The sequence below is a fragment of the Durio zibethinus genome, chromosome 25 (genome assembly GCF_047325235.1).
Source record: "Durio zibethinus cultivar Kanyao isolate XHJ-2024 chromosome 25, ASM4732523v1, whole genome shotgun sequence".
Lineage (NCBI taxonomy): Eukaryota > Viridiplantae > Streptophyta > Magnoliopsida > Malvales > Malvaceae > Durio > Durio zibethinus.
The window spans coordinates 15,990,150-16,001,925 of NC_143186.1; the positions used below are offsets into that span (position 1 = coordinate 15,990,150).

The 11,776-nt window shown below is 30.2% G+C and overlaps 1 pseudogene; it reads left to right on the forward strand.

Moving 5' to 3' along the window:
• The first annotated feature begins 9,697 nt into the window (after positions 1-9,697).
• On the forward strand, positions 9,698-10,789 carry LOC149511685 (putative glutathione S-transferase; annotated as a pseudogene).
• Positions 10,790-11,776: the final 987 nt, after the last annotated feature.

The following is an 11,776-nucleotide window of genomic DNA, read 5'->3' on the forward strand; positions in this document are numbered from 1 at the left end:
AATATAAGGTTGATGAGTTGTTGGAGGTGCTTGTAACACATGGGGATCTTGAACATATGTGAAACTAGATGGATACAATGGTGTCTCGACAGCTATTTCTTTCCTTACCTGTGCGTCTTAATAACTCTTTTTCCTTTTGTCAATTCTACTATCATCTGTTTTAATTTTGCCAGTTGTCTGTTAATGTTTTGTTGCATTCCCGTAACTATTTCACTGATCTCTCCTTGGGCTTTTTCTACTCTGTCCATTCAACTGGCATCTTCATTTTCCATGATTCTGATACAGACTCGAGTGCTATAAGTGTGCCGACTCAACTGACCTCGTTTTCTAGGATAGCTATCCTTGAACCTTTTATTAATTACCAGAAGTCAGAAATGCATGGCATGAATTCTATTACATAAAAAAAATTGATTCGAATGTTTGACGAAAGTATATTTACAATTATCATTTCTTGTCCTTAGCTGGCATGAAAAGCAATGAATTCAAGCAAATGATGCATGATATGCAAGTCAAATTTTGTTACTTTGGTGAGGGGAAACTTGAATTCCATCTTATATTCAAATGGGTCATCTAGATATATCCTTTCTGTCTAAAAAGTTTGGTGAAAACATACTTGCAACCATCATTCTTTCTTACACTCTTTTAGGCACGCCAATAAAATAAACAGATGCATCAATTCATAGAAAACCTAGGTTAAAAGAAGTTTTCATTCATTTTCAAAAGCATCAAGTTTACACATCATGAATCATTCTAGGACTGGGCCAAAAAGTGTCAAACATGCTCTCACTTCCCTTTGTTTTTCCTAAAAAATAGTTGATTATGATTACTAGAGAGGATAACTCTTTGCTTAAAAAGATTTTTATTCATCATTCTGATCAACTTTACTGTTACTTGCAGCACTGCCTACCAATTTGACATGGATCAAAGAAGGGTTCTCGTGAATAACTGGCTTCATTTTGGCATTAAAACTCAGATATCCGGCTTTCATCAATCCTTGCACCCTATGTTTCAAAGTTGTGCAATCTTCCAGAGAATGACCCACAACACCAAAATGGTATTCACATTGGGCATTAGGGTTATACCGTTTAGGAAAAGGTGGTTTACGAGGTTCAGCAGGGATAGGGGCAATGAGGTAGTTCTCTAGGAGCAGCGAGTATAACTCTGTGTAAGACATGGGTACTGGATCAATAGGGGTTTTTCCTTTGGTGTTACCAGAGTTTTTCTGTCCTATGGTTGGTTTGCTTTGCTGAAAAGGTGCTAGTATAGTTAGTCTCGAGGTGAATTGAGAAACTCTGGATCGAAGATCAGGTTTAAAAGGTAGTGACAAGATAGCATGCTGAACAGATGATTGTGAAATATGAGATGGTGGACATGGGTTCAGGTGTGAAATTTTTGGTGGTTGCATGAAAATTGGGGGTTTAATCCTAGGTGCTTGGAAAGGAGGTCGAAAATGGTCATAAGGAGGATTTAGGTATAGGTTAGGACTTGAGATACTTGGTGATGGTTGTTTGAAGCTAGGTGACTCCTTATTGGAAATCAAACTCTTGAGCTCAGTCATTTGTGTGGCTAGTTCACCCATTCCTCTCTTAAGTTTGCCCAAACCTGGGTCATTGTTCAAATCACCCAATGCTTTAGCATGTTCTGGTAGAGTGCTAGAACTAACGAAAGCCAATGACCTTGACTTGACGAAAGTGACAACGATCTTTGAGGAGCAACTAACTCAACCATACCACCACTTCTAATCATTTCTATCAATTGAGCCATTTGTCATTTCATCTTTCGAAGCTCAAGCCATAATTCCTCTTGATTCAACCTTAAAGCACTAATCTTTGCTTCCAATTGATCTCTCATTTTCGTGACTCTGATTCTCAACAAGACAGATAACTTATTCCAAGACTTAGATAAAAAATTCTAGATTAATACCCTTATTGAATGAATATCACAAAAACAATGACACACGAAGTATGAATACATGAATATGATGGCTAAAGAATGTCATGAAATGCGTATATGCCTATGACAATGAATTTTTATATGTACAAATGACCCAAATGAAAATTTTTATCAACCATGACTGTGTATGTAAGGAATATTATATTGCAGGGATAGTGGGATATGAAATGCAACGTTTGTTCCATACGACCCCACCATTCATGAATTTAAATACATGAAATGCAATGACATGTTTACATGAATGATGAGATGTATTCCTATGACTAATATAGCAAACTTGTATGGAATGCATGAACCTATCAAGTGCATGTTATATTTTTACATGGAATACAATGCTTGTATTATGCCAATCTAGTGAAACTGACACTACCTTTTATGATGCATATGGAATGGGATACATGTATTATTTTTTATGATGTATGAAATGCAAAAGATGAAACAAAATAAAAAAAAATTTAGAGGGAAAAACAAAATAACTAGGACATGAATATTGATTTTTTTTTATTGGGCCAATAAACAAATAATTTAAGAAAAATCTTTAATTTTTTTTAAAACCCTTTTTTTTGTTTTTTTTTGTTTTTTGGCTTGTTGGATAATCTTTAAAAAAAATCACTTTATTCTAAAATATTTTATGAAATTGTAAAATTTGAACAATTACCAAATGAATGAACTACATGTAAAGAGAAAATTTATATTTTTTTAAGAAAATGCTTTTCTTTTATCATCCATTTTTGGTTATTTCTATAAAAAGATCAGCAAGATTCATATGGCTTACGATATGCTGGGTTAAGGTTTATGCGTCTAACGGTTCCCAGACTATTCCTAACATCGTTGTCCGTATAGACTAGTAAGGTTCCCCAATCCTCACCCATTACAGGTTACTAACGGAAAGGGTTCAATCTGAGTGAAAGTGTTTCATTAGCAAATGGGGAGGTTATCACCTCACGAGAGCGTAGCTACTTCACTTCCTCCTAAAAGGGAAAGAGCCCGGGTCTAGAGCTCATGCATGCGAATAAATATGCAAAGTGTGTGCAAAGTAATGTATTAATCAAAATAACATGAATAAATCATAAACACAAAATCAAAATAAAGTAATAGCTAACAAGCAATTTATTTTATTTATTAACTTGTATGTATATTTTGAAAAATTAAAATAAAGAGAATTAAATTAAATATCAAATAAAACTAATTAAATCCAACAGCTATTAATAGCGCATAACTAAAATTTGGCCTGACTCTCAAAATTCCCCAGTGGAGTCACCAAGCTGTCGTAACAGTTTTGGGATCGCCAGACGTAAATTGAGTTTTTAAAATCGAAAAAAACAAAATGGAGTAGCCACCAATCTTTGTTAGGGTGTGATTGGCCACCCAAAAGTTTATCTTTTCAATAAAACTATAAAAACGGATTTAAAGTTTATCGAAAAGATGAATTTTGGTCTTCGAAAATCAAGTTGGGTTCGAGAGTCGGTTACGTGTGGGGAAGGATTAGCACCCCCACAACGCCCATAAATTGGTATCATTTAATTATGCGCTATTTTCGATTTTGGATAAAAATAGTTTTAATTTGAAATTTAACACTAATTCCCTTCATTTGAAAAAATAAAATTTTGCTGAAAATTTTTATTTAGAAATATTGAGAAAATCTTTAAGTTAAAGAATTATCTTAAAATTCTCCAACATCTAGGCAGAATTTAAAATGACTCTTTTCGCTTAAGATTTAACACAATAATTCTTAAAATGAAATAACAATCTTTATAGAAAATAATTGTTAGTGACTCTCCAATATCTAGGCAGAGTACCAAGAATTATTTCTTTCGAAATGTTATTTTTATTTTATTTTATAATATCACAATTTTTTTAAAAAAGTATTATTTTTTTTTATTATAAAATATTTTATAATCGAACAACATATTAAAGAGAGAATAATGCAATCAATTATCGATGATAACATGCTAACGTATGTATGCTAATAAATGTCATTTACAATGAAATGAAATTTCAGAGTTAGATTCTTAAGTATAATGAGATCACCCCGACTCTCCAACATCTAGGCAGAGCTTAGGTGCGACTGTTTATATTTAAGATCCCAATTTTATTATTATACTTTTTATTCATTAATCTTATTATTAAGGCGAATTAAGAAATCGTGTGAAAAGATTTAACGAAGTAAAATTTCCTAAATACCCCATCATCTAGGCGGCATTCGGGAATAAATTGCTTCAAATGGAATTTTCACACGTGTCCTTAAGATTTTTAGGAGGTTTTGAGTAAGAGCTTGAGTAGAGGTTTTGAAGGTTTGGTTTTAAGGCATATAGGATTTTAAGGCTTGAATTTTAGGATATGGAAGGTTTAGGGTTTTGATTTTAGAGTTTAGAGATTTTAGGGTTTAGGTTTTGTGGTTTAGGGTTTTGATTTTAGGGTTTGGATTTTAAAGATTTTGGATTTTGGGGGTTTGGATTTTGTGGGTTTCGAATTTTAGGGGTTTGGATTTAAGGGATTTCAGATTTTTAGGGGTTTGGATTTTATGAGGTTTTTGATTTTAGGGGTTTTAGAAACCTAAGATTTTGAAAATTAAAAATTAGTGTTTAAGGTTTTGTTTTTAAGAAAATACGAACATCTCTAAAAATCTCCAACATCTAGACGAATTTTCGAAGCAAGTTCGATTTTAATGATTTTTAAAAATTAATTTAAAAATTTCTTATATTTTTTTGTATGAAAATTTATTAATAATAATTCCCCAACATCTAGGCGGAATTATTTCTTTAGAAAAATATTTTTTATTCCCTCCAACATCTAGGCAGAGAAAATAATAATAATTTTTTTTAGCATTTTTTAATATGTATTTTTAATTATTACTTGTTTTCAATTTTATTATTATTAAAACAATTAAAAATCTATCATAACAAATTTAAGAACTTATCATGCATAAATATGTAAAAATACCTAAAATAACAAAAATAATAATGTATATAAAAAAATTAGAAAATTTAAAAAAAAAATTTTTTTTACCTGAACCGGACCGGTCAATGGTCCGGTCAATGATGGTTTGGATCGGTCTGATCGATTCGGTTCAATGGGCGGTTTGGGAGATCCAGCGATTCGGACCGGTTCACTGGCGGTTCGTCCGAACCGACTGGAGGTGGCTGAAGCGGATTGACGGGTCGATTTGCACAAATCTCGGGTCAGGTTCGATCCACGTGCACATCTTCTAATGCTTGAAATGGCATTGTTTTGGCCCAATGCTCAAAACAACGTCGTTTTACTTTTATGCTTTCTTTATAAAACAGTCTCTTTTTTTTTGTTTCAGTTCATTTTTTTGTTTTTGAAAAAAAAAAGGTGAGAAGGGCTCTGGGCAGAGGTCCGACGCCCTCGTCGTCTGCCACCGGAGCACTGCGTTGACCGCTACCTTGTCCGCCGTCGCCGGTGGTCGAAAACTTTAAAAGGGACCAGAAGGTTCATTTCGACGCGATCATTCCAGATCTGGTCTCTTTTTCGTCGAAAATGGCCCCGATCGACGTAGATCGGGGTTCTAAGTTTTTTGTTCTTCTTCTCTTTTTTTTTTTATAAAAAATACTCAAACTAATAACCTTTCTTTTTTTGTTGCAGGTACCTCCTTGGCGCTGGGTTCCTGGCCGATTCGGCGAGGACTGTGGGTTTTTTTTTTGTAGTTTTTTTTTTATTTTTGACAGAATCTCCCCCTTTTTCTTCTCTGTTCATTTTGGCTTCGCCAGGAGCTCTATTTATAGAGCTCCAGCCATACGTGTTTGGAGGAAGGGCATGAGGCTCGATCACGGGATGTAAACACGAGCCTCATGCCTCTTTATTTCTTCTGTATTTTCTGGTAGTAGGGTAGGATGAACAGGGTATGGGATGGGTGGTAGGCCTGGTGGCAGTGGTGCCGGGGATGGCACCACTGCCATCCTCAATTATTTTTTTGTTTTTCTGTTGTTCTTCTTTTTTTTTGTATTTTTTTGTTTTGTATTATTTTTTTGGTATTTATTTTTTTTGTATTTCGTATAATATTATTATTTTTATTTTTGGGGACAAAATCGATGTCAACAGCTAGTCTCATGAATAAAAACTAATATCAAATAAAATGCAAATCAATTACATATTTTCTATCAACAATTAACATTATATGATTTATTGAACACTTTAATTATATTTTTCACCAATAAAATTAGAGGATTTAGGAGTTTGTGGAGCTACCAATAGCTTAAGATTGAATATATGCCATAAGAATCAATTACATAAAAACAAATATAAAATCAAATGCAAATCAATTAACAGTATATGATTCATTGAACACTTTAATTGGATTTTTTACCTATAAAATTATATGATTAAGGAGTTTGTGGAGCTACCAATAGCTCATGATTGGATATATGCAATAAAAATTTGATCCTATCAAATTACCAAAAAAATTGTTCACCTTAATTGACGTAATAATTGATTTTCATTTTCTCTCAACTTTTATCTTAATATGCATATATATGATTCATTTATATCTCAAAATTATTTAATCTTTCTCAATTTTATTAAATTACTATCTTTTTTAGTCATCTAGGTGGTTGAATAACCTAACTTGAATTATTTTAAGTAAAAAATTATTAATTAAAGTAAAATTAATTGTTTTTGGTGAATTCTTTTAAGGTTTCATAAAATTCATTGGAACTATCTTTTGAATGTGTTTATCCCAAAGTTACGTTCATTTGTGAAGATTTATATCATTGAAGTTGAAAATGATATCATTATAAATTTTGTAAATGTTACATAACAAGTTTGTTATTTTTAGAAATGGAATTTTCTTTATTTTTTGCAACTAAGAAATGAAATTTTCTTAAGAAAACATAACAAGTACCAAAGTTAGAGATTTATTTTATTTTATTTTTTAAAATTATGTATTTTAATAGTTTTATATAATAAAAATTTATGTATAATAAAATTTTTAAATACAAGAAAAATTAAACTTTTAGTTGATAGAATATATAATTACATTCAATTGATAAAAGCACCAATGGAAGATTATTCTAAATAGAAAAATTAGATAAAAAATTGATTGGTTATGTATAACTCTATTTTTCTCCATACAACAAAAAAGATTAGTGCCATATAATGTTTCAATGAAAAATATACAAACGTATCGATTTCAAATTTCTTTAGGATTAATATAAAACTCTTTTATTTGGAAAAACATTTTATACTCATTCATTTTCTCTTTTATATCAATTGAAAAATGTTTACTGGTGTATCAAAAATTTTAAAGTTGCCATATTAGGTGAACAAAGAATTGAAATTCATCAAATTAATTATCATTTTACATTTAAAATAAAATTTTTTTATAAATTACAATTTAACCAATCTTAAAAGTGATTTAAAGGTATTCATTAAAAAAAACTCATTTGGTAAATCTTAATTTAATTGTTATTAAGTTATTAACTTTTTAAAATAAATTGAAATCGGGTCAAGTTAGTTCATTTTTACAATTATGTGTATTATAGTATTTTTAATTAAATTAAATTTTAAATGAGTAAAAAAATTATTTATACTCAATTTGAGTTTTGAATTATTTCAAGTTTGAGTTGATTAATCAATGTTATTTTAGCTATACTTTTACAATATTAGTAACAAATTTCAAAATAAAATGAGAACACAACACAATAATAATTTAAAAGCACAAATGATGGAAATACTAATGATAATGTTAAAAGAAAATTATTATACTCAAGTTTTACAAAAATTAAAAGATATCTCTTTTTTTTTTTAGAATTTTGAAATTTTATTAAAAATGTTAATCTAGATCATCAAGTTTATAACCATTCATTTATTAATCAAATTTCTATTGAGATGATTCACATACAAGTAAAAAATCTCACATCACTAGAAAATGTGAATGGGATGTCTTATATATACATAGAGGACCCAAAAACCAAATAGCTTAAGCTTTTAGGCTCAAGTGATGTTCAACATCTACGTATGGACTTTCTAGTGTGCTTCCATGACTCCAAGTGTGACTTATCTCCCTAACAATTAGTATCAAAGCCAAATGTTCAATTTTGACATAGTAAGTGTGAAATCAAAACACCTAGAAAGGCAATGTACTAAGTCAATCTGTGATGGAGTGCAAGATTAAGGCCGTGATTAAGGCTAAGACAACCTAGGCAGTAACGTTGTATGCTATGATTGAGTCCAAGCATGAGAGGCACTGAAACAACCTAGGTAACAAGGTTGTGTACTATGATTGAGTCCAAGCTTGAGAGTCACTGAGGCAACTTAAGTAGCAAGGTTATGTGCTACGGTCGAGTCTAAGCTTGAGATGCTATGATTGAGTCCAAGCATAAAAGGCACTAAGACAACCTAGGCAGCAATGTTGTATGCTATGATTGAGTCTAAGCTTGAGATGCTATGATTGAGTTCAAGCTTGAAAAGCTTTGAGACAACTTAGACTCATAGAAAGGCAAGGTTGAATGCTTGGCCTAAGGTGCACTGAGAACATCCAAGACGTGAGGTTGCCTAGCCTAAAAAGAAGGCATTGATGGGAATTACTCGCATAGGAAAACTGAGGTGAAACTTAATAAAAAAATCACAAGTGAACGAGGGAGATTGTTGGAATGGTTCACATGTGAGTAAAGAATCTCACATCACTAGAAAATATGAATAAGATGTGTCGTAACGATTTTATATCTGCCCGATAAATTTGAAAACGAAAATAAAAGAATGAAAAATGGAGTCACCACCAATCTTTTTTTGCTAAGTGCGATTGGCCACCTATTAAAACATATCATTTTAATAAAATCTTAAAATTAATTAAAATTTATTAAAAGGATAATTTTAGGGTCTGTATAACAGTCTGGGTTCAAGAGTCAGTTACGCGTGAGGAATGATTAGTACTCCCATAAAGCCTGTTTAAAAATGGTACCAATTAACTACGTGTTATCCTTTGATTTTATTGAAAACAGTTTGTCCAGAATCCAAATAGATTTTTTTTCTTTTCTTTTTTTTTCTTTTTCTTTTTTTGAACATAAATTACTGAAAAAGTTTTCTCGTTAAATCGAAAATGCTCCTTTCACTTGAGGCTCGACAACTTTAAAAATCATCTTGAGAAAGCTCATCTCAACAGAGGCTCAACAACTTTAAAAAAATTATCTTGAAAAAACTCTTCTCAACAAAGGCTCAATAACTTTAAAAATCATCTTGAAAAGGCCTTAATTTTATAATAAGTTTATTTAAAAATACTTTTTTCTTCTTCTCAATTATTGATGTATATAACAATACTATTTATTCATCAATATAATTAAAATTTTAAGACTTTTTTCGTGTAAAGTCCCATACATGATGACAAAATGTTAAGTTTCCACATTAAAATTAGAATCCTCAACACTTGTTGAATTCAACATGGCCATACAAAAACATATTACTCAATTCTTCCGCTGAAATGTCAAACTTTTCTTTCTTTTTTCACAATATTGTATTTCTTATTCCTTTTTCAAGAAATTGAGTGTCGAACTCAGATGCCAATAAATCAAATTAGATCTTTTGACCAAACTAAATGTCCTTTCTGACCAAAAAGAGAGGTGACAAGATTGTGTAGCAAATGCCTCCATCCTAGTCGTTGACAATGGAAAGCTTTCATGGTAATTAACAATAAATTAGACGCAATTCCCTTTGCCGTTAGCATTGCAACAAAAATATTTTCAAAATCACCAAACATTTCATCACAAAGAAAAAGCTTAGTTGATTAGCAATGCCAAATGAAGTTGTTCTCTTGAATTTTTAGCCCAGCCCTTATGCAACAAGAGTGAGGATAGCCTTGGCAGAGAAAGGAGTGAAATATGAGACCAAGGAAGAGGATGTGTTCAATACCAAAAGCCAACTGCTTCAGAAGATGAACCCGATTTATAAGAAAGTCCCAGTTTTGATTCACAAGGAAAAACCCATATGTGAATCACTCATTATTGTTGAATATATTGATAAGGTTGGGAATCAGAATTCCCCATTGCTGCCTTGTGATCCTTACCAGAGGGCTCATGCCAGGTTTTGGGCTAATTATGTTGACCAAAAGGTAACCTATTTATCCTTTATTTACTCTTACTTGATTATTTGTTTTATATTTATAAGCAAAATTTAAGATTATAGAATTTGAATCCTAATTATTAGAATTAATAATTTAATACTCAAATCATACGATTGTTGGAAAAAATGTATGCAATTAGTTACATAAAAAATGTTAATCCGTTCCTAATGATATTGGTAAAGCAGATATTTAATTAGAAAAAACTAAGACTAAAATATTGCATTTGAAATTCAAATTAAATAGTGAATACTGTGATAAATTGGATATAATTGGAGGACTAAAAATCACGTATCGTTTTATAAGATTACTTTTTAAAGTTTGATTTTGGATTATTTAATAAATAATTAGCAAGGTATTATTGCATGCAGATTTTCCCTATTGGAAGCAACTTATGGACAACGACAAGTGATGAAGCCAAGAAGGCCGCAAAGGAACTAGTTGAGAGCTTTAAAACATTGGAAGAAGAACTTGGAGAGAAGCCATATTTTGGGGGTGAAACCTTTAGCTTCATAGATTTAGCTCTCATTGCTTTCTCCAGCTTTTTCCATTCATTTCCTTGGAAGCTTCAACATGGATGCTGAGTGTCCTAAGATTGTGGAATAAGCAAAGAGATGTATGGGGAAGGAGAGTGTCTCTCAGTCTCTATTTGACAAAGTTAAGACCCATGAAGCTGTTTTAGAGATAAAAAAGTGTTGGGTTTTGAGTAATAGAATTTTATTTTTCTTAAGCTTTAGTAATTCAAAGAAGGATTATGGCAGTTAAAAACAAATTCTTTTAGATAGTATTTATTATGGGTTAATCACTTCATAAATTATGGTAATTTACATATAATGATTAAATCATTATGTTTGGTAAGCACTAAGTGATCATATGTAATTGTGATATTAGATTATCAAGAGTAATCAGATCATGCCTTGGAGGGTAATCTAATTCCCATGTAAAAGTATGGGAAACTTTTATCACCGAAGTAAATTAAAATGTAAAATTAATAATAGTCAATTTTACCCATTTAATATGTGAATTAAAAATTTATTGTATCTTAAAATTATAATTATTTTATATTATAAATTTTTATATTTTCAAACTAATATTCATTATAACTAATTCAAAATAATTAGTGTATTTTTCTTTTACTTTTTTAAATATTTTATATATAATATAATTTTTTATTTTTCTTTTATTATGAATTTAATAGATTAGTTTTATTTTTTAATTCAAATATTTTCTAAATAATTTATATTATAAAAATATATTTATTAAATTAATAATTTAATTATATTTTATTATAAAATAAATAAATATTACTAATATTTTACAAATTATTATCTTTATACAATCTTAAAATTATTAATTTATGCAACTATTATAATATGTATGGCTTGGCTATTTTCATTCTTTTAAAAAAAATATATTTAATTTTTAGTAATATCAAATGCAGTGATCTTTAATTCTTAAAAATTAATTATTGTTAATCAAATAAAATAATTTTGAATTATGAGTATTAGGATCACCTTGATAATAAAATCACTCTAATAATTACATTACCATGATAATTTTGCAAAAGATACCAAGCATTACCTTGGTTTATAACGTCTTCAATGGGTGGTTTTCACTTTGGAATTGTGAGCTATTCATTTCATTGCTATTACTAGAGATATAAAATTATCTGATTAAATTTATTTGATGCAAAGTTTGGTTTATCAATAAAGTTTGGCTTTTCGTTTTGACTCCAATTAAGAATTAAGTTGG